Here is a 23914-nt window from a genome sequence, read left to right as displayed (position 1 = left end):
TTTAGGACTGGAAACAAACCAAAAAAATTACCTTCATTATCCATCATATGTAGCTGATATGGTATTTGTGAAAACATGGTAACCTGCTTTTTGGAAAATATACTGAACATGGTATGTAATAGATCACATACCTGAAAGGTTATTTTTCAGTACTTTGTGCATCAATGTGTTTCTTTTATAAGACAGAAAATCACAGTACAAATTTTCATATGGGGATAAAAATTTTGCAGCATGTTTGAAGGACAGTAAATCAGTGGTTTGCATGTTAAAGCACAGACTCTACAACATATTAGGAATGATCAAGACCCATACCTCTTAGTTGTGTCCTTCCACAATAGGGTTGGAGGTTTGGCTATCTTAATTCTGTGGGAGATGTTTCCCTTTTCTCTGGGTCTCGAGAGACTTTCATCAAGAGCAAGTCAGAGTTTCAGGAAAGCTTGATTAGTTTTGGGAACATAGAGGAATTCTTCCCCATCCCACCCACTCTGGTTCTGCTCACTGCTGCAGATTTCCTTGCATGTACTCACAGATACATTGACAGCAGTCTGCTCACAGGAGGAGAGGATAGCTACACCCCCAATTTCAGTCGATTCACCAAGGAATGAAAAACACAGAGATCACTCCAAAGTGATCTAAAGAGAGCAGGTGTTTACCAATAGCATGGGAAAAGCTGGATAACAAGAGTCAGGACTACTTGGGGTACTGGAGCTGCAGAATGGAATTTGGGTGGGAAAGCACAGGTTGGAAGAGGTACCTGCATGCCTTGGAAATGTGCCCAGTGTTAGTAGCAGTGACTCTGCTAAGAGCCTTTTTCAATGGAGAGTAGCATGTCCTTCCAGGTATATCAGGAATAACCAAACAGATGGCAAATCAAAGACCTCTGTGAAGAGGCAGATAGAACTCGGAGGGAAAATGAGAATCACAGAGAACAAGAGGTATGGGAATGAACTTGGAGCAACCGGGCAAGCAAGCGTTCTTTTTGTTGATGGAGCCCCAGATTTTGGAGCACAGTGGAATAGCTGATTTGGTATAATAAAATGATTTATGTGCTTGGAGATGTTTTGGCAGATCTGGTTGCTTCCTGAGAACTCTTTAATTCTCTTTGTAAGAGCTGTGTGCTCTGGGTTGTGTTTACTAACATTGTTTTTGTATCTTTGACAGTCTTTATGTACCATATTACTGTAGATGTCTCATTGAGCAAGAGGAGGGACAGGGAGGCTGTAAAGGTTTGCTGGGGTGTTATGTGCCTTAGATCAAGCAGAACAGAACTTGCTCTTTTGGCAAGCAGTTCTGCTGCAGAAGTGCAGATAAATACCAGATGGGGGCTTAATTTTTTGGCTCACATTTTTTGTTTTGAAATGTGTTGCAATGTTTTATGAGATGGACATGATGCCATCCAGAATTTCTGTCAACCTTGCCTCATTTGTTTGACTGGGTATGTGTCTTAGCTATAGACTTACCCAGGAAATTTTGTGGGCTGAGCAGCCATTTCTCAGCTTTAGTACACAAACTGGAGAATGCAGTGTTGCTTCTTGCTCTGATGTTATCACTGTTCTGCAGAGTGATAGGTATGTACATACAGAAAATTGATACATGATATATTGTCTAAATCTGAAAACATCCCTTAGGGCTGGGGACACTGGTATATAATTTAGGAAATTCTGAGCTTTCTGGTCCTTCATTATTGCAGTTGTCTGAACCATTCTGCGGTGACTTGTTACAGAATGTTTGATCAGCTTTATGGTATTCTTCCTATATATTGTCACAAATATTCAAATTTTGGCTACCTCTGACCATCCAAATCCTAAATTAACACATAAAAAAATGGGTAAAGGCACCTGAGTTGAGCCATTGTGTTGCTGATGTACAGTGTTTTCCAGACAAACTTAATGTGCAGTAGGGATGACTTCTGAGGTAATGGAACTCACATGGGAGTAAACTACTGAAATAAAAAATCCTTATCAGCCTTCTCAAAGCTATAATAACTGGCTTTTCTCTTGAATATTACTCCTGACCTTCCCAACCTTCCCTTCAGTTCTACACTGAACAGAGTAAGGGAATTTTGTGGCTAGACTCATTGACATTTCCTTTAAAAATGAGCAAATAAATGCCCAGCCAAGAGCACTCACATGTTGCTTGCTGTGTATTTTACAGTCCATCCTGATCCCTTATTCAGTGTTTGCTTATTTGCAGATCTGCTGTCCCTCTTCACTTGTTCATAAAACAATTGCATTGTTTTCTGGGTGTAGAGGAGAGAAAAAGAGAGAGATTTTGGAGAAAATGGGGAAGAGAGGTAATTAACAAAGAAACTATTTTGTTTCTAATTCTTTTCTGTTCACTTAAGCTTTCTAGGTGTTTTTTGGACTCTAGTGCTGCTTTTTTTCTCCCCCCATGCTGAAGAATTTGGTAACTAAAAAAACAAACAAACAAACCAGCTTTGAGAAAGGCCCACTGATGAGGACTTATTTTGGTCGCTACAGCAACAGCAGATTTCTCTGCACAAAACAACACATAATTGGTGCAGAGGTGGCCAGAAAAGATCACCTCTAAAAAAAAAAAAAAAAAGCTCTAAAAGAGCACCTTTAAATTTCAAGAAGGAATTCAAAACATTTGTGGCAACTTTTGAGGCATGGAACATGGAACCTGGAATGTAAGTGTGTCTGTGGTTTGGCTCATCCGTGGTTTTGATAGAGACTTGCCTGCAAGTTTTTAGGATGTGTTTGCTTGGTCCTCAGCTTTGCCACTTGTGACTTATGGGGCTGGAGCTGGGTACTCCAGCACGAATCAGCTTAAGGCAGAATGTGTTTGTCTCTTTCCCTTTCTCCCACCTTGTAAAATTTAGTCTTTCAAGCTCAGAGTAAGATACCTTGATGTAACATCTCTTGTGTTCAGAGGTCACATGTTCCTGAGCTGGAGCTGTAGCTCCTCCGGTGCTTTGCTCCTGCCTTCATCACGGGAAGCCCCATCAGATGCTTCCTGTAACTTCCTCCAGCACAGCTACTGATACTGCAGACAGTTTAACAAATGTCCACTGCTGTCCATTAATGCATAAATTTGGGTGGTGTTGCACTCAAATAACCTGCAGTTACTTTCATCTTGTGAACCTTTCTTTTAGGATTGACATCTTTTGCCTTTGTTTCGTTGAATATCTGTATTATCTAGGTAGTGTAAAACTGTTCTTTTCAAACCATTGTTATAAATAATTCAATATATCTCCAACATGCCAGCACTGTAACTCTTGTCCAAAAACCCACAAATTTTGAAAAAAATAATATTTTTGTGTCAGTTTATAATGACACATTCTGACCTTAAGAGAAAACTATTAGGATTAATTTAAAACAAATGTCAGCATTACAGCCTTACAGCCAGTGTATTTAACTTGTTTTTTGATTGGTTTTTTTTTTGCTTTGGTTTCTGCTACTTAATACAAAAGAGAATCACTGCCCTTATAAGACGACTGACAAATCCTATTGCAAAACTCACTTAAATTAATATTAGCACCATATATCCTCTTATCTACCCTGCTCAATTCTGAAAGCAGTAAGCTGGGAAATTCATAGGAAACAATGAGTGTCAAAACCAGCTTAAGCTTTGTCTCTGGCCTCTCAGCCTTGTGATTCTACCCTTACTGGCTCAATTCAATTACTTTTCCCAGATGATGGTCTCTATTAATGAAGTTTTTCCTCATGTGCAACATATATACTGAGCTAATTGCCTTTTAAAGAGAGGAAAATTCTTCTCTATTTCATGATATCTAGAATAAGCAATAGTGATCCCAGGCTAAGTCACGTAGAAAGGACTTAGTGGGAATTAAACTGAGGAGAGGAAAAGGGGATATTTGTGGTCTTCATGTATAGAGCTGTATTGTATTTGTTTTTGTACTACTTCTTGTATTACTTGTTGCTGTGGGATTTCAGTTTCTTCTCAGGGCTGAGCCCTTTGGGATACTCCCTCACAAGGAGTCTCCTTCATCTCAGGTCTGTTTCAGGAAAGATACTCTAAAGGCTCGTTTGCTTCTTGTTTCTCATGTTTATTCATATATAATTAAAAAACTTGGCAGGTCTTTTTCAGACCTTTTTGCACAAGTTCAACTCGCCATTGCATGGCTCACTTTGGCTTGAAAAGCACAAAATGGCCCTGAATTATGCAGTCTCTTTATCTGTATACTTATTTTTACCTAATTAACAATAAACATGTATATTATTTTTCTTAATGACCCATCACTTGTGTGCTGCACTGCAGCATTTTCTATCTAATCACTTACTACTACCCAAAAACCTCTTTTTGGAAGAAGAAGATGAAGAAGAAAGAAGAGGGAAAAGAGACAACACCCTAAATCCTCCATCTTGTCTTCTGCTCTGTAAACTAGCTTATACTGCAAACTTCAACTTTTTCACCTAGTGACTCAAGAAAACTCTCTAATCTACACCCTGACACTTCTAGCTCTTTCATTTAACCTTAACAATTGTTTTGTTAATCAGCATTTATTTGGGAATGAAGATATGATGTGTATTCTTTGTAAGGAAATCAAATGAACCAAAGAAATACCAGATCCCTTTGAGACTCATCTAATTGATGGAAATAATCTGGTGAAGGCCCATCTCTCTCTGAGGTCTTGGGGTCAAAAGGAACATGGTCTGTATCCATTTGGATGGCTTATCAGTGTAGCACAAAACTATATTGTAAGGCAGAAATTACTTATACAGAGTTAACATACATGATTTCAAACATTCAGTTTGGGCATTTGGGTATTTAAACTTGGGATATGTAATCTCCAATCCAAACAGACACACACCTCCATAAATTAAAAAGAATTTACTCTAATCAAGACTTGTGTCATTATTATATATTATTATATATCTCACAGCATACAGCTCTCAGTTTTGAACAAATTATTTGAAGACAAGATTTACAACAATCAGTATCCAAAGAAAAAAATGCAGAACTGTTATTAACAAAAGCAGTAGCCACTGTTTTACTGTATTTGCTAAATCAGAAGCTGAAAGCTAAGGTACCTTTCCACATGAGAAAAAAACCTTAGAAATAAGAAAGCCATATTGCTCTGAAACAATGTACTTTTTGGTGGATTTTTTAGTTTCTTTGTTTGTTTTTGGGTTTGGGGGGGTTTGCTTTCTGGTTGTTTTTTTTGTTGTTGTTGGGTTTTTGTTTTTTTTTATTTTAGTTTTTGGAGGTGGATTTTGATTTGGGTTTTTTTGTTATTTTGTTGGGGGTTTTTAAATTTAATTTTGCTTTTCAAAGCTCAATACTTTCAGCAGAGGGGAGTTGAGCATGTACTAATGTAGTGTAGCAGGAAACCAGGAGTGTGTGTTTTGCCTTGCTATGAACATGAGGGAATATGAAGAGTTCTGCCACATCTATGTTTTATACAGTTGCTCACTGAACAAAGGGACTCCTTTGTGACCAAGATTAGCTTTTGAAGGGAAGAAACAGAATCCTGTGGGGTTTGATCCATTATGGTAGATTCACTTTTAGAGGTTGCTGGAGGAGGAGTTAGCTAAGAATACAGGGGAAATGTCTTGTCTGTGTGGATCACATGAAGGTCTACCACTATTGAAAAAGACTTGAGAGCTTTGGTTTGGTACTATTTGCTGTGCTGCCATGGTTGCAAAGCTGAGATTGCATTACTCACAGACTAAATGGTAAATGATTAAAAGATTCTCAAGTTGTCTTCAAGGAACCAAGTTTGTTTTTGGAACTATATTATCAAATACTTCCTCTATAGGAGTGTTAAGAGAGACACACTAAGCAGCAAGCAGGATTAGTACTCATTTATGCATGGACTTAATCCATACTTTTCTTCAAATAATATTTCCTGCTTTAGTGTATTCTGCAGGCATAGCCCCTATAAACTGCAAATAGCAGAGGAACAATGGTATCTTTATGGTATCTTTATTAAAGTTTAATGGTGAACAAAAGATAATGTCATAAAACAATCATCATTTCCAAATGAAAGTGATTTTTCCTATCCATGATCTCTAAATAGTATTTGGAATCCATAGAAATTATATGTTTAATCAGATTACAGTATAAAAATCTGTTGACTCTCCTTAGAGATTTTTTTTAAATTACAGCACATAGTCTGTTAATCAAGCTTCTTGTTGCTGAGAACAGGAGTCACTGTCCCTTCAGGAATGGATTTCTGTGCACATTTAATGCAGGATATGACAGTGTGCACTAATCTTGCTATATTGGTAGAGAGTATTTGACTTAATGCTTTTACTTTCTAAAACTAAAATTTTCCAAAAGAAATTAACTGTTATTCAATCCTGTACAAGGGATGCAACTAAATGTGCAAATGAAATCAATGGATGTTCAAAGCTCTACAAGATACCCGCTATGATGAAACTATTTCATACCCAGCTCATTACATATAATTTAGAGCATGTCTGAAAGTACAGTAACAGTGTGTGACATCTAATACCCCTTGGATAAAAGAGTTTGAAAGAGCTTCCCAATCTAGACACAACAGAATGTTCAGTTTTCCTTGTGATATTCCACAAAATGTATTAAACAGCAAAGACACGTTTCTTGGCCAGGTTAGGACTGACTGAGAATGTCACACACCCTAAAGCTGTCATCACTTAAATACACCAGATGAAACATCTGTAGGATGTGCCTGCTTATATGCTATTTCCTTTTACCCATTCCTCAAAATCCCATCAATCCTATTCATCTTGTCAGTTTTGTATGCTAATTGTGTTGTATATTCAGCTGGAAAAATGATATTCAAGAATAATTTGTAAAAAGCTGATTTTAATCTTTGAATGAAACAACCAATAGAATTTAAGTAGTAACAGAAGAAACAATTACTGAATAAGGGTTTCCTAATATTCCTCTTATTCTATCACATTAATAACAATGATGATTATCAGATTAATAACTGGTTATTTTTGTGGAAAAATACAACAGCAGCAGGAAATTGATTCTTTGAAATAAACATGGACTTCTGCCTGACAGCAAAAAAATGTGTTTCTCTTCAGTACAGATGACTTTAAGCATTATATCTGTGCTCCACCCATCCCAAATTAGTATTAACACCTAGCTATAAGCACCACACACATAAATACTTGATACATTTCAGCCCATAAGAATACACCATAAATTTTTGAAAGCATATCTTAAGTCATATTGTATGTATTTGGAGCTGGGATAGTAATAGTCAGCCAGCAGGAAAGAAAGATTTAATAAGTTTTGGAATTAAAACTGAAGAATATAATATAGATTCAGCGTTCTGTTCAAGAAAACATTAACATTTTATAGGTCTTTGGTCTTGTTTTCCATTTTCTCAATTTAGGCTCCAGGCAGTTCAGAATGTTTGATTTATACCAATTACATGTGATTGCCTTGTGTATTCTGTAATGCTTGGAACAATAAGGGGAAGTAAACATCTCTGTTTCTGAAGCAATAATAGGTTTCATTTCAGATATGTTCATTATATGGCACATACTTTGAAAGATAGATAAATCTGTTTACTTTCTTGTTTACATCCAACTTACAAGGTAGGACATTGCTTGCCTCTTAGCACTCTGGTTGTCAATTCTCAGCAAGGGAAAAAATCAAAGGAAAATAAAGCTCTGACAGGTTTTTTCTTTTTTAAAATATCAGAGACATAACCCAGTCAATAAAATACTTCATTTGTCTGGGAGTGAATGCATTCATCTAACAAAAATCCCACATTAACAATATTGTAAGAATGGGCTACACACCAGGCTAATGCTGCTTCAATGACTTCTTCAATTCAGTCTGTTCCTCTATTAACTAATAATGAGATCTGTATTATTTCGATAAAATCTACCTTTATTTTTAGTTGTATTATTTTAAATGAAGGATTTGTATTTTGCTTTTTTAACACCCAATTCCCTCTTGACTGGGTGTCCTGGAGCTGATTTTTTTCTGCTCTGTGAAAAAGCAGAGGGTTTTGAGCTGACTTAGGGAAATCAGGCTATTCTTGTTGGTATCTCTACTAGTCTTGTTCCCATATGTGGTCTTGGTGCCTCCCCAGCTCAATTATATTCCTTAAACTATTTCCGCTTCTTCACACTCCCTGCCCATGCATACACTTCCCTTGCTTTTTGTAAAAAAAAATAAAAAAAAAAGGCTTAGCTCTGTGCTTCCCTCCCCTTGCTGCTGAAGGCTGGTGCCTGCCGTGGCAGGGGCACACACCCAGCCTGGCCCTGTGCCTCCTCTGCATAGCAAGGCTTCCTGAGGCACCTGCTGCACTGCTTGAACCTCAAATCTGGCCTTTGTGATTGCCCAGGTGAAGTGAAAGGCACCTTAAAGTAACATCCAAAACAATGGATGAAACATGAATACAGCAATGTCTGAAATTTCTTCCTTTCTCGAGCTGTAGGTGCTCAATACAGCTGCCCATGAGAGATCCCTGTCCTTAGAAATAATTGCTCCTGGAAATAAGTGGATACTTGCTTATCTCAAAACCTTTCTGGGTTATGGAGGCAAGGAAAGGACAGCAAGAGCAAGTCTTTTGTTATTTCTGAATGAAGTTTCTCAAGTGCTTCACCTGGTAGGGAGACACAGTTTAATTTTCCTGGAACTAGACTCTTGTCCTTCTCCTTGGCAGTGCTGGAAGTGCCAGGCTTTGAGTGTGAGCCATTATTTGCCTCCGTTAAGGCACTGTGGATCCCCACCCCGGCAGTGTGTCAGAATGTGCAAGATGAAGCAGAGAGATGCTGCTCTCACTGCTCAGAGCATGCTCATGCAGCAGGGGTGAGCACCAGCAAGGACCACGTTTCACCTGAGCTGTACAGAGGTTCTGGAAGCAGAGCTCACAGGAGAGCCCTGCAGGTCTCCTCCTCTGCCCAGAATTGCACTTAAAAATGCTTTTAATCATATTGCACTCTCTGCTCCTCTGCTTTCTTGGTTGATCTTGGGTTCCTTTTTCTTCAGCTGCAGCGGGGGATGGTTCCCTCTCTGAATGCAGAAGCTTTCTCCTGCCAAGTGGTGTTGATTTGAACTCCTCAGCCTGAGGGTAGGGACTGAACACAGCATTCCTGCTTCCTTAAACTCTGCTGTAACAGAGGACATTGCTGCTTCTGTCCAAAATACGGCAGCCAGAAGTGTTTTCTGTTTGTAGTGTGTCTTCTCTGTAAATGTTATGCATGCTCTGACAGCACACAGTATTTGACACCCCAGCACAAAACCAGCTACTAGCTTCTATGAATATGGACTGTACAACAACAAGAAATTCCAGAAGCTTTTAAATATTGCAGTATTACCATTGAAGCACTAGCTGGAAAGAAGAGGATCAGAAAAGCAGAAGGAGTGAGACCATGTACGTACCAAGCCCTTCAGATTTTTACAAGGGTAGACTGTGGACTGAGGAGAGGGGCAAGGGCTGGTGAACTTCAGATAACAGATCAGCCACATGGCAACCTCTTGACTTCCTAATAGCTTGAGGACTTGCTTTTGCACAAGTCTTATCAATAAATAAAATCCCCTTTTATCATGCATAACTCCAGGCTATTTGATTTGAAAATACATATTTTAACATTAATTTTCTTTTCAGTGCCAGAGGTATAAGGCCTTTGGGACATACCCCCTTGTATATGACTACAGAGATTATTCTTTGAAGAAACAAAGATGTTCTGAACAGGGTTAACTTTAGGAATTATTAATAGTGACTCATATTATCTCATAGTCACAAAGAAAATGAAATTGATTGAGTGAATAAATAATCAGCATAAGGGTTTGTGAGAGCAGGGACTAGGACACTGCCTTTGTTTGTTCATTTTATTTCAGATAGTTACTTAGCAAAAAGTGCATTGAGACTCTAGCTTGTTTTTCAGAGATTAAGTTAAAATACTTTTATGCAATTCATCAAGAGGAATTTTCAAAGGTCAGATGGCCAGCTGGGAAAAAAGTAGATCTTTTCTCTGAGCAGAAAAATAGTCCTGTCTAGTAATCCATTAGTGATTTAAATTCTTCTTTTTTTGCTCCACAGCACTTAGGCTGATTTTATTCAGCCTGTGTTTCTAAATGCCTGTAAATATGAAAAAAATGGTATAGTTTTTTATAAGGGAAACTTAGTATTATAACCATTCACATTTACCGAAGTGCATGGTTCATCATATTCCCCTTTCCTCTCATTCCTCACTGTTCCACAAGCCTACTCAACTACTTAATTTAAATAATTACTAATTTCATATTAATAATGCACAATTTCCCAAACACTAAATTGTCCTTGTGGAAATTATTAGAAACAGGTGAATATCAAAATTTAAAGTCCTTAAAAGTTAAGTGTCCCAAGTGTTGCCGCAGGTGTTGGTGACTCTCACAATGCAGACCGAAAGTGCCTGCAGCTCCTTCTCTCTTTGGTATCAGCTTCTGGTTTGTTTGCATCTTTTGTAACTGATTTCCATTGGCCGTTCTCTGTACTGACTGCGCTGCAGGGACTGGCAGGGGCAGGAAGGATATCTTCATACTTCCTGCAGGATTCATGTGGGGTGAGATCAGTAGTGCTCTGTTGCTGGTCCTCAACAATTAATTGTGGCTAGTGAGGCTGGTCTGGTCCTCTCGGGTTCCTCTGAACACTGAAGTTTCTGTTAATCCCATCATAAGTCAGGCTGTTTGCTAAATAGATGGCATTAGCTTTCAATTTCTACATTTCCTGATTATCAGGCAATTCTTAAAGGCTACTGAATGACATATGCTAAAGATGACTTCTTCACACATACCAAGAATTTATTGTGTAGGAGTCTTGTGAAAGTAATGAGCAGAACAAGTACTCATTCCAGATACTTTTCTGTATTTTTGACATTATAGTTTCTACTTTTCTTTTCTGAAAATAACATCTGGAGACTGCAGATTTAACTGTTACTTAGTGGTTCATCATCATGTCAAGTGTCTAAATTAAACAAAATTGACTTAAGGAGAAGCATTGAAGTGAGTTGCATGACAGAACTTGGCTTAGAAGCCTGACTGTCTAATGCTTAAATTGTGAGAGATTTCAGTACTGAAAAATCTTTTGTGTCTAGAAGTGTACCCTGAATGTTTAAACTTGGAGGATTCTGCACATTGAAATAAGGTCTAGGAAAAGACAGGAAAATGCACTGAATATGGGAACAGGATATTTTACTTTACTGTATTTGTGAGAATAAAGTCGAAATCATTGCAGAGAATAAGTTAACACCTCTGAGGCAAACCAGGAAAATGCCTGTGACCTGGTTTAGAGGCTCAGTGGAAGGGCAAGAGCAGTCACTGGGTTCTGTGACTGCTCTCAGCTCCAAGTCTGACAGCCCAGTGGCACATCTGCTTCAGTGGGCCTCAGCCCAGCTGCTTTGACTAGAGTGACAATTTGTGACTCCTTTCCCTTCCTCTATTTCTTACAGAACCTTAGATGTGATCATCTTTTCTTCCTTGTGGTTTCATATTCATTTAAATTAGATAAAGGTGGGTGGTTCAAATCCCCCTGCACTACACAGAAACACTTTCTGGCACAGTTGGTAAACTGGGACTTTTTAAGGATATTTGTGGGAGGCCAAGTTTTTGGGTTTTGTTTAACTTTGTGTGGAACAGAATTTTTTCTCTCAGTTGCTGTGACTTGATGTGTCTGCAGTGTCTTCAACACTACTGCCCCACCATCAGCCTCAGAGGTCTCAATGGATGTTTGTCAGTTCATAAAAAACAAGTGTAGGATACTACAGAGGTTTTGCTGTAATCTTGAAAAAAAAAAAAAAAAGGTTCTCTCAACAGCAAAGCTTACACTTTATAAAAAACTTATACTTCAGAGGCTTTGTGTCTTATTGGACAGTATCGGTCCAACAACAATATGGAAACTCTGAACAGTTTCTCAGGTTGTTGGGATATGTCTAGGTTTATCTGGAAGGATAGTCCATCCTAAGTATCTACATTAAGTTATTTGATTTCATTTGTACTCACACAATGCAAAAATCTCCTGAGATATTCATCCCTTTTTAAGTAGAGTAAGTCAGGATGTTCAGGTTAAGATTGATACTTATCTGAAAGTAATGTGTCCCAAATGAATCTTTTTACCTCCTGCTTTTCTAAAAAAGAAGGGAAGTTTATAATATAGAAAATTGTTAGAGGAGTTTAATAGACAGAGAGTATGAAGACTGGATTTCATCTCTCTCAAGTAAAAAGTTGCTTTGGAGGCTAGCATGCAATTTCCCTGATATGAAAGACTACAGAATATCCATGGGTCATCTCCTTCAAACATCTTCCCCACCTCCAGAAAGGGAGATTGATTTCCCTGATGCTACCTGCTAATTGCAAGCAGCATGTTTAGTTAGATGCATTATGGCCCTTCTCCAGGCTTGTCAGGCACCTTTAGCAGGAAAGGTAGTAAGACAGAGACATTTTACCATATCCACAACTGAAATTCTGTGGTTCCACTTGTCACAAACACTTTTTGTACCTTCTGGGACTTGGAAACCTCTCTGAACTTACTACACTTGATCCTTTGTCATCCATTTTGAAGTGCTGCATTAATTTCAGATAGCTTAGTAAATCATCTTAAAATCTTTAAGTTAGTTTCAAAGCATATTAACTCACTCTTTAGTAAGAGTCAGCCTTGAAAAGTGCCTGCCAGAGTGGAAGAGTGTGGCATTGAATGGGGCATTGCTACAGGGCAGAGCTCTGGCAATCCTGGTGAAACAGCGCTGAGCTGGCACTGCTTGGGCTTGCTGAGAGTCAGGACTTGCCAACTCAAGCCCAGCATCATGCTGATGTAGTCCTGCTGTGTTGTTGTCCCAGACAGCATCTCTGAACAGTACTGCCCAGAACATATTATGTGTGTACACCTTTGTAGCTAAAACTATCTCAGAAGTCTGACCACTATATCCTATATACCTCATTTTGTGGTGTGGATGTACCCCATAAGAGTAACTCCCTGTGCTGTGCTTCAAACTACTTTCCTTAAAGCATCTGCCTTCTGAGTCAAATTCTAGTGGACAGAACTCATTTGATCTACTTTTTCTTCTTCACAGGTTATCATTTACAGTTTGCCCTTTTCATAAAAGCATACTTTTTTTTTTTTGGACATTGAAAAAAAGTCTATAAAACTATTTGGTATTGCTGTTTTTATTACCCTGTCCAGTTTTATGAGAACACTGCTATGTCATATGTTTTCATTTATTTTCCAGATTTCTTCATGTTCCAGTAATTAAAAAATTATATATCCAGCTGGTTTTATACAGCAAAACCAATTTCTTTATAGCAAAGTAGTTAAAATACTGTGTAAGTATGACATAGACTAAAAATATTCTGTTTAAATTATTAGTGAGTGTTCATTATGTGCATTTAGTCTCATGATTCATCATTACCCTTACAGTGTTTTGAAAGGGTCATGAAGATGACTTTCAGCAATACAAGCCACATACCAAACACTTTCTTCATATTTTAATTAATATGTAATTCACAATCTTTCTAAGAACACTTTTGGCTAACATTCCAGAGACTGGATTTGCAACTAAAGGCGTGTCTGGTTCTATGTCAGTCTGCTGAGCCTCCTCAGGCAACCAATAATCCATGGTCATGTGACTTACAGATAACAAAGAGGGTGTAACTTGGTCAGCTTGTCTGTGATGAGTTCTGAGAACTTTTTTAAACAAAATGAGAATGATATTAATTTTCTTGGAGAATAGCCTCATCATTCACCTAGGTGAAAATTAATAATAATGATTATTATTTTTTTTTTTGTGAGGTAAAAACTCATATATGCATCTATAATGAAAACTATTTGCACCCTGACTTCTGCAACACAAAATAAACCTGTAGCAGTTCTAATGAATTAATTCACCACACTGTTTCTTTCAAAACAATTTTTGTAATGACAATAAATCCTAGAATTGCCATTGTTGTTCTTAGGAAAATTAAAATGAGAACCCAACCCATTAAGTAACCAACAAATTTAAGGAAGATTTTAAGTGTTGCTGTTTTAGTTTAATTAATGTATTCTCTGACCTATTATTTTGGTTCAGCTTGCTCTTTTCTTGGGGTGATTCAATTTTAGACAATAGAGCATGATCATATTTTTGTCTTCATGGGCATGGGCTGGATTTAGAGAAAATTCCGTTTTGCCAAAGCACATTGTTCCTCTTCTCGTTGCTTGGCTTTTTTTATAGGCAAGTAATAGGGTTTACATTTTGGTAATTGCTTATGGGTGAGAGGTATAAAAATATTTTAATTAAACAACAAATCGAATTTTGGATGGCAGCCCTTCTCTCATCAAGATTGATACGAGGCTTTAGTGTTTTCAAGGATTAGTGCTGACTTGAGAGAGGGAAGTTCTCTTCATACCACGTTACAGAGAGGGGAGCACAAGCTCAGGCAGTGATTCTGGGGAGAGCAGAGCTGCCCTTGCCACAGGTTACCCACACATTATGCAAAGATTCACTGACTGTGGTTTTTGCAGTAAGGCTACTGGGACAAAACAAAAAAACTGTGATCTAGGAAATATTTGCATATTGGCTGCATATTCCTCTAGCTCAGCTGCCTGCAATATATCACATGTGAAAGGATTTTATGCTGCAATATAGAAAAAGTACACTTTGCAATATAGCATTCAGAGCCATCTTCTGGGGGAAAAATGGACATCTGCCAATGTAATAAATTTTATTTTATAAACAAAGAAAAAAAAACCAGCAGCAGCAAATAATACTTTAATGACTTTAAAAAAAAATCAAAATACAAGAATACAAGATGGGATTTTACAGTGTGCATTTTAGTTCCGAAGCAAAGATCTCCATGATCGTAGTGGAAGTAATTTATTAGCTCATAAATCATCTGGGATCTTCTGAAAATATCCATAGAAAATTTTACATTCTTTAATTAACTACCAGGGGATATTTGAAAGAGGGTGAAGCTGATACATTTTGTACACACACCCACACACATACTTGCATGCACACAACCCCTCTTTTAACTTGCAACAAATTCTAAGAAATTAGCAAAAAATATAGAATGAGTAGAATTACCCAGAGAATTTGGGTTCAGTTCTAAAATCAACAAACACAGGCTTTTGCTAGTCTGGACCCAAATTTCTGTTCTTTATTCTTAGCCCAAATAAGCCCAAATTCTGTTTGGTTAACAACGAAACCAGCAACATTTCCTTGATATAGATGCCTGGTTTATTTTTTGTTCTTAGCTCTGTGCTTCACTGCTTATTTTTTATCTTAAATTTCAGTGGCTTTCAGGAACACCTGCATATGTTTTCATCACTACTGTCAGACCTGGAGAACCACTGGAGCCTATCACATGTACATCTTGGTCATAACTTACCTGAGAAGGGTATGGCAAACATACATGTAATTTTTGCATTAGTGGGCAACTGTTGCAAAACTGTTGTTAGATATTATTCATGTGATGAATACTTGAAATGTCTGGTTTCATGCTTTAGGTGACTTAACATCAGTTGACAGTGTATTTCATTTATCTTGAAAGAAATTTATGTGCTAAAAATTGCAGTAATTGTCTGACTGCATCGGCTTCAAGATGGCATTACTTGGCTCAGCTGGTGCCTTCACCAGCAAATAATCCCATGAAATTGGCAGGAAAACTCAAGACACAGGATACTCTGAAACAAAACTTAAAATTTACTCTTCTAGCTCATGAAAAACGTGTGTATATAGGTTAAATTCCATTGTTTCCTGGGATTGTCTAAGAGAAGTTATGATTTCCTGGTGTTTCTTGATACCTTTACGATCATTTCACCATTTTAGACAGAGTTTTATAGAATGCTACACTTGTGTAAAAATGACCAGGAAAAGCCCAGAAGAACAAATTTGTTATGGCATGGATTTTATAACAATGGTTTTGTTATGGTTGCATCTCTTCTGAGACTGAAAGGTATTTCAGTACTGTGCTCCTTCAGGGATGCTGGGTTTCACTGAGACAGGCATATTCCTGTCCCTAGCTTTGAAATTATTTCAGAATCACTGTCATTATGTTACAGTTAATAACATAAAAGAACGTCTTTCATCTCCAGAAGCAATTTACAGCTTACAATAAACTGGCACATAAACTCTTCAGAAAGATCACTTTGGGCATTAACTTCTGCTGCACCTTAGAAATCTACTTAATCATGAGTCAAAATGTTTTCCTGAGCGGACGTTAGAGCCTGCAGTTCTTTGATTAAACTTATCACATGATAGAGTGAATGTTAGAATAGCTCCTTAACACAGGTGCAGCCTACCAAAAATACAGGTTATGCACACTGTGGTTTTGAGGGAAAGCTTTGATTTTTTTTAATCTGATAATACAAGAATAGCATATGAGGGGTTATTCTGCTTTTTGCTGGTATTAACATTGGAACCAAAGTTAAGCTTTAATACCAAGGCCAGCTGTTATCTCTCTCCTTACAGCTTTAACTGCAGTGTTTTCATAGATTTTAGGGAATGCTGGCTTTTATTGATTATGGATTGCTTTAATTTATTTATTCTCTGTCTCAATTCTTGAGAGAAGATGCACATGCAAGATACAGATGTCGCTTACCATCAATCAAGTTCCTTAATGCATTTATTATCTTGAGCAGGGCTGGACAGCAAGGCTGTTTTCTGTGTCTGGGATTCATAAGTAGACCTTTTAAGTATTTGGGGTTTATTGTTCACTTGCTTCATAGGAGATCAGTGAAGGCATCAAAGTAATTGAATAGATTACGTAAAACATAATACAATTATTGATTTGGGAATATGTGCACGTTGTTGTTCTAAGAGGATTTCTGTAAGAACCCTAAAGCTAAGACTTTGGGAGTTTGGGTAGGGGTCACTGAGGTTTTTTTTTGAACTTTGTCTTCCATTGCATCAGGTTCAGAACAGGTTTTCAGGGGGTGGTACTGCAGGATTTTGCAGAGCTAGTAACAATATAAGGACCAGAAAACAATTACTTTGAAATCACACTATTAAAGGTAAAAATAATAAAAGGATTCATTTATGAATGCAGTATTACTTGCCAGTTTTCTCCCTTTTCTATTTCTAATCACAGCTGCAGTACACTCTTTTTTTTCTCTGCCACCTCTGTTATTGAAATGGGCTTTCATTTCTGGAGATGATCTTGAGTGTGCTCACATTTGGAAACTTCTTCCATTTTAATGTGACTGCAGGCAACTTTGAAAGGCTGCTCCAGGTTGAAATCTATGGCAACACTCTCTCCACGACTGAAACTGTCTGACAGGCTTGCACTGCCTCCTTACCATTGTGTTATTATTCACATTGTTACTTCATATCATTTATTTATTATTATATCCTGTCCATGTTTGTGATGAGTTTCCAGTAATTTATTTTGCCTATGACTGACACAAGTGCCATGTCACTAGCAACATAACAATATATTTATAACTCTTTCTTAATACATTTCCTCCTCTATTCTTTCTTCACAAATCCTCCTGGGATCTTTCCGGCCCTAGAAGTTATTTCTGCAGCTGTGGCCTTTAGGAGGCATAGGAGGACTGTGAGGCAGAAGCAGCAGTGGGCAGTGGAGTCTGGTCCTATTAACCACAGAGCCTTGTCATAAATGTGAAATCTTTCTATAAAGCACATTTTCCTTCACACATTCTTCTTCTATTCCCACTTCATCTATCCTTTTATGTTTCTTTGCTTCCTGCTCTTTTTTGCATTAATAAGTGGAGCACAGTTCTAGGAATTTTTTCTCTCCCCGCTATCAAATAAACTTGGTTGTAACACTGCTGAAAAGCATAAGCATTATTTAAGCCTGAACAAAGGAAATGTCACACAACTTGTAACTTGAAGCACACTAACTTTAATTTTGTCCTTGAAAGGAAGAAGGGAATCTTTGCATTATTAAAGACTGTATCTTTCAATTTTTCTTTTTTTTTTTAATTTTTCTTTTTTTTTTTAATAGCAAGTTTCCTTAAAACAAAGGCTGTACATAGAGAACTGAACATTTCCCAGCCTCTGGCTTCAAATCTTTACTCTTTGAAAGGACAAAGCCAGTGGAGCTTATTCTTCTGGAGGAATGTAGGGGAGCTGAGACAGATGGAATATTGTACTCTGCATCTTACCCTCATTGTATGGAAAGGAGCATGAATTTTCTTCCTGCTGAATTTTTAGTGTGCTATTCTGGGTGAGCAATACCTTACGGTTAGTGGGCAAGTCTGACTGCCAGGGCTGGATTTGATCATGGCCAGCGTGAGGCACTGGCTCACTGAGACTCCACATCTGTGAAACAAGGAGCTGGGGCCTCATTATCACAAGGCACATGGTAAGCAGCTCCCTTTTAAAATGCCAGCCTCACAGCACCCTGACTTCACTGTGCAGGACATGCAATGGAAATGGTAGTGCACAGGAAGCAAGATGTGAGCATTAAAGAGCATTCTCTACAGCTTTGTAGTTCTGGACATCTATTCTGTAATAAATTGAAAAACTCACCTTTATGCAAAAATACACTGCAACAGTAACTTGAATCTTTTCAGCAGGCACAGTTTGAAATGAAGAACCAATTTCCTTAAGGAGGTTTGTACCTTTATTTTTATTTATTTATTCTTTTAATAGAGCAATATAAATAGCCTATTTTACGTTATGTTGGCAAGTAGGCACATATTTAGAATTTCTGTCATGTGCTTTCAGAAATAAAAAAGTAAATAAAAGGGTTGGGCTTTTTATTTTCTCTAGGTGTTCTGTGAATTAAGATTGATGATTTAGTATTCACTCAAGAAGACAAGGCTAAGGTGATACTTGTTAAAAAGCAGAAACACCTAAGAAAATTAACAGGAATAATATAGCAGGTCTTAGAATCACCTTCATATTTCTAGTCCAGACTCACAATGATACCATGCTACCATAGAGCCCATCATCTTTACAGGTGAGTAGTTGTCTCACAGGAGAAATACTGTGGCCTTGTAGAAATTTATCATATATGCTTTAGTTTCTATAGTATTGAATAATTTTATTGAAGCTTTATAAAATGCTTCCTAGTTACATAAAGGCACCTTGCAGCAGAAGCCAGGATTCCAAGTGGAAAGGTGTGCAGGGGACTTGGGCTGGGCTTCTTGGGTTTTCCTCATTAGCATACACATCTTTAAGAAAAATATGTATATTGGGAAATCAGAAAATTTCCTGTTAGGAAAGATACATGACATATGTGTTTGACAAGCTGAGCTACCAACTTGCTGAGTTAACAGCTGTTACCTGTTAACTTCATAGGGTTGGGGAAGGGAAGAAAATGAGCAAATTTAAATGGCACATAAGCTGTTTGACAACAGAGAAGAAGTAATTTTACCCTACTCCTAGGATGGTGAAAATTATGCTGTTCTAAAACATGATGCTTTGGGAGCACAGATCACCCCTTGGATGGCTTTGGCCATCAAGTGCTGTGGTATTTCTGGCACATAACCTTATTCCAACTAATTTTTTTATGACACTTCTGGGTCTGCCTGCATGTTTGCAGACAAAAGCTTCTAAAAGGCTGGTAGGGGCTGAATTAGAACCATCAGATGTTAGTAATTAAACTCCAGCATTATCACCATGTCTAGACACTAGGCACTCCTAGGGCACCTCAGAGCAGCTTCATCTCTTGATCTTTACCACAGTGAAGACATTTTTACCTATTAAGCAGTATTAAGATTTTGCTCTTGTTCCCCAAGCTCTCCTGTATACATGAGGATACTTAGGAGTTCTTTACATGACTTTAACTGGCTTTTGTTCCTGTTCTTGAGTCCGAGAACACTAAATATAAGGTGGTAAATGTAACAGGCAAGAGAAATTGAGTTGAGCTGGTATCTTTAATGAACTAAACTTGCCAGGCAGTTCACATACATAAAAGAAAGATGAGAAAAATCTCTAAGTATAAACCAGTTTTATCAAAAAGATGGCTGTTGAAGATGACAGGAAAGCTGAGCCATGGACTGAACAGCTGACACTACTTTATAATGCTAATATATATAGCATTATATATAATGATAATATATATATATAATATATAATGATAATGCTGTTATCATTGTGCAGCTGCCTGCATTTTACATGGAAAGATGCATTTCTTGGAAACCAGAAAGATACAACTGTTCTAAGTGAGGCTTTTTTTCAAAGTTCTTTTGTGTTGTTCACACGGTTCAGCTATGGGATAAACAGATGACATTACTTCACAGGATAGGACACTGTAAGTCATCATCAGGGATGTGTCCATTTACTGATAATGGTTCCCACATCCAGGTTATCTTTCAGCTGAGAGGTAGTGATTTTTAATGAACTAAACTGGCCAGGCAGCTAACTTACATAAAAGAAAGATGAGAAAAATCTCTGTGTATAAATCAGTTTTATCAAAAAGATGGCTGTTCAGTAGATGCCAACTGTGTATGTCACTCCAAAATGGCAGCGTTTTAGGGCAATCTTTTGGATTGTTCATTACCCGTATGTGGAAGGAGCAAAGTACTGGTGATTGCAATCAAATCTTGAGACTGTACTGGCCTGAGAAGGTATTTTTACATCTGCAACTGCATTTAATAAAGGTCTCCTTTCAACTATCATCTTCTACTTCTTACCAAAACCTTCCCCACAAACACTATGTGCCTTATAGTTCCCAAGCCATGATTAAATTCATGTACAGTTTTACTTGAAATTTGTAGTACAGCTTCAGCCCTAAGAGCTTAAGATTAAACTATGGCCTGATCCAGTTAAGTGCTATGTGTCAACAGAATTGACAAGTTCATGTATCACAGCTCCTGTAAGAGCCTGTCAAAGCTGCATGTCTGGCACCTTTAGAGATAAGCCTCTTAATGATTAGATGCACACTACATCCAAGTATTTATTTTAAATATCTTGCTCAGCAGCTCCAGACATTAGCAAGGATGCCTCCTTCCCTAAGAAGGACAGTGTCCTTTCTGCATGTTTCTATTTCACCAGTTGCATCCAATACAAACACCATCAGCTAACAGATGAAACAGAATCCCTGCACCCTGCAGATTTTTGCTGTTTAGATTTGGATTCTGCCTTATAGGAACAATTTACTCATTTGTGAACTAAAGGGAAATTGCTGCAAACAATTCAGAAAGCTGTTCCAGTGTCACAATGCAGAAGGCTGTTGGGGAGGGCAGAAGACAATCTGTGTTAATTTGTAGCTGGCAACAGATTTTGGGAAAAAGGCTGCAGGAGGAATATTTGATGCTGAAACAGAATGACCATAGACAGCAAATAGAACTTTAGGTGGATAAAGTGAAAATGTCAGGTATGTATTATAAAAAAGGCTTCATCCTATCAAAAATTACATAGTGATTCATACAAAAGACTCTTCAGGCTTTCTGAGTGAGCCGAAGCCCTCCTCCTCCAGGTGAAAGCTGAAATTTACTCTAAGAAGATAAAACATTTATATGAAAAAAAAACCACAATACTATGTCTTTAGTCATTTTACCAACAGTATGTTTCTGAAACAATCTCTAAAATCAAGTTCTAAAAATTAATCTATGCTAAGATTTAGCATTTTCTTTAATTCACACAATTACTGGATTTGAGGCTATTCAATGATGTCCCACTCAAAGAGGTATAACCAACTCTTACTATATGCAGCAATTAAGTATCAAATGCAAAATATCAAGAATCTTCATCTAATAGAAACAAAAAAATTCTCATTTTTATCTCACTAATATCTTTAGTCTTGCCTCATCTATTTCATTTGACAAAGCTTAAAGAATGTAAGATTTATAGGTATTATTCTACTGAGTAAATGCTGACTTCAGCGAAACTGCCATGTTCAGCTAAGCACTTAATTTGTATACTCAAATTGTTTACTTTGGGATTATAGGTGATTAAAGGTTGTTTGGCTTTTTTAAGATAAAGTCACATCAGACATGAAATCAGCTGGCTGTGAGTCATGCTTTGAGAATGCCAGCAAGACCATTTCTGCACTGACCTTTTCATTTCTGTCTTTCAGCTCTCTAGAGCCGTCCTCCACAATTCCATATTTTGTCTACAATGCATGGGGGAGCCACAACCTCAGCCAGCAGAGCAGCTGCTGTGAGCTCTGTGAGGGCTTTTCAGAAGAGGCCAGGTGAGTGGAGCAGGCAGATGGCTGCTTTCCTCACCTCTAGCCAAGGACAACCATTTCCTACCTGCTTACATGGAGGCAAGTTTCAGCTGTGATGTTGATGGGCTTGTCATACAACCTTACTAATTTACCGGTTTTCAAAACTTGACTCTTCAATAGAAAGTAAACTGTACATCTGCATTCATAGATACCACCATGTAATCTCCTCCAACATCTCCCCAAATGTCCATATTCCACCAGTCTGGGAAGCAAAGGTATATAAACCTCACTTAAACTAAAACCAAACTCCTACAACAGGTTCCCCTTTTTTGAAAGCAAGTATTAAAAATTCAGTGTGTTCATTTAAATTAGATGTTTTTTTCATGTTTTATATGTTAATCTTGAACTCCAGGGAGAACAGTACTTCTCACAGATGTGTATGCAATTAATCTCTCTAAGACCTGGATACTGTGATCAAATAAAAGCAATGCAAACTGATCCTTCACTTTGCTCAGCGATGTGAAAAGGCAGCAACACAAAACAACAGCTTCAGCAAGCAGCCCAGTGCTAACACAGAAGTGGTCAAAACATAAGTAAGTAAAAATTAAAGAACTTAATAAATGTCATTGTTTCTTCCAACATCTGAAATATTTCTTAACCTCCACAAAGCTTAAATGATTAGCATTTGAGGTGTTCTGATAATGGGTAAGATCCAGTTAACAAAAGATGCATCTGCCCAAATTAAGGTGCAAATGAGACCATATGCAAAGTCAATAGCATGCATTTAGCAATGACCATGAGGAAGAAAGATAGAAGATTGTGTGTAGACTTCATAGCTCCTTCCAGTATCTGAAGGGGCTTACAGGGAAATCAGACAGGGATTCTTTATCAGGAATTGTAGTGACAAGACAAGGAGTAAGGGGCACAAACTGGAAGAGGGGAAATTCAGGTTATATATTAGGAAGAAATTCTTTTATCTGAGAGTGGTGAGATACTGAAACAAATTGCCCAGGGAAGTTGTGGATGCTGACATCCCTGGCAGTGTTCAAGGCCAGGCTGGACAGGTGTTGAGTAACCTGGTCTAGTGGGAGGTGTTCCTGCTCATGGCAGGGGCAGTTGAACCTAGATCATCTTTAAGGACTCTTCCAACCCTTAACATTCTGTAACAAAACCACCAAAACTTTTCTAGCCATAAACCAGGGTGTGTTTATACCCTTTTCCTCTATACCCTTGACATTTGTTTTTAAAAGTCTGCTTCTACTACTAGTATGACTGCACAAATACACTCACTTTTATCATGGATACAACCAGCCATAACTATGGCTGTTTCTAGTCTCTCCATTTTTTTTGTAGATAACACAAACTGCCCCCACTTTTTGTTATCTCCTTTCCTTTATATATCTGATTCATGATTGTAGCTACTCTCTCATTGATCCACAGAAGGCCAAAATAAACTTTTTGTGGTTTTGCTTTAGGGATTTTTTTGGAGTGATTTAAGTAGTTTTTCATGCAAAGTTTAATTACAATACTGAAAATAAGCTTGCTTTACGCTATTAGGGAAGAAAATATGAAAAAGCCTTTCTGTTTCTAACTTTCTTAATAAGATACTTTCTTGAATATCACCCCTTTTACAGAGTCTAACCTGTCTTCCACGGTTCAGTTACAGAAATTCTTTCAATTTAAGATTCTTCATGAAAAATGCAGCAGATGTTAGTATCATTGTGTTTGTCAAGACTGTATCAGAACACATTGTCTTAATTTATCATCTGAGCCAAAGCACTTCTTGGCCAAAAAGCAAATGTAGCTATATATATAACAGTGAGTGAACTAAGCATGTTTATTAGAGTTTATTAAAGTGATGATTTAAGAAATATTTTACATTAAGGACCCTGTCTGTACTAAGGCTAGTCAGAGTTTATTAGGTGCTATGAGAAAAGCTTATTTT

This window comes from Poecile atricapillus, chromosome 4 (genome assembly GCF_030490865.1).
Source record: "Poecile atricapillus isolate bPoeAtr1 chromosome 4, bPoeAtr1.hap1, whole genome shotgun sequence".
NCBI classification, from domain to species: Eukaryota; Metazoa; Chordata; class Aves; order Passeriformes; family Paridae; genus Poecile; species Poecile atricapillus.
This window is presented reverse-complemented; position numbering follows the sequence as displayed.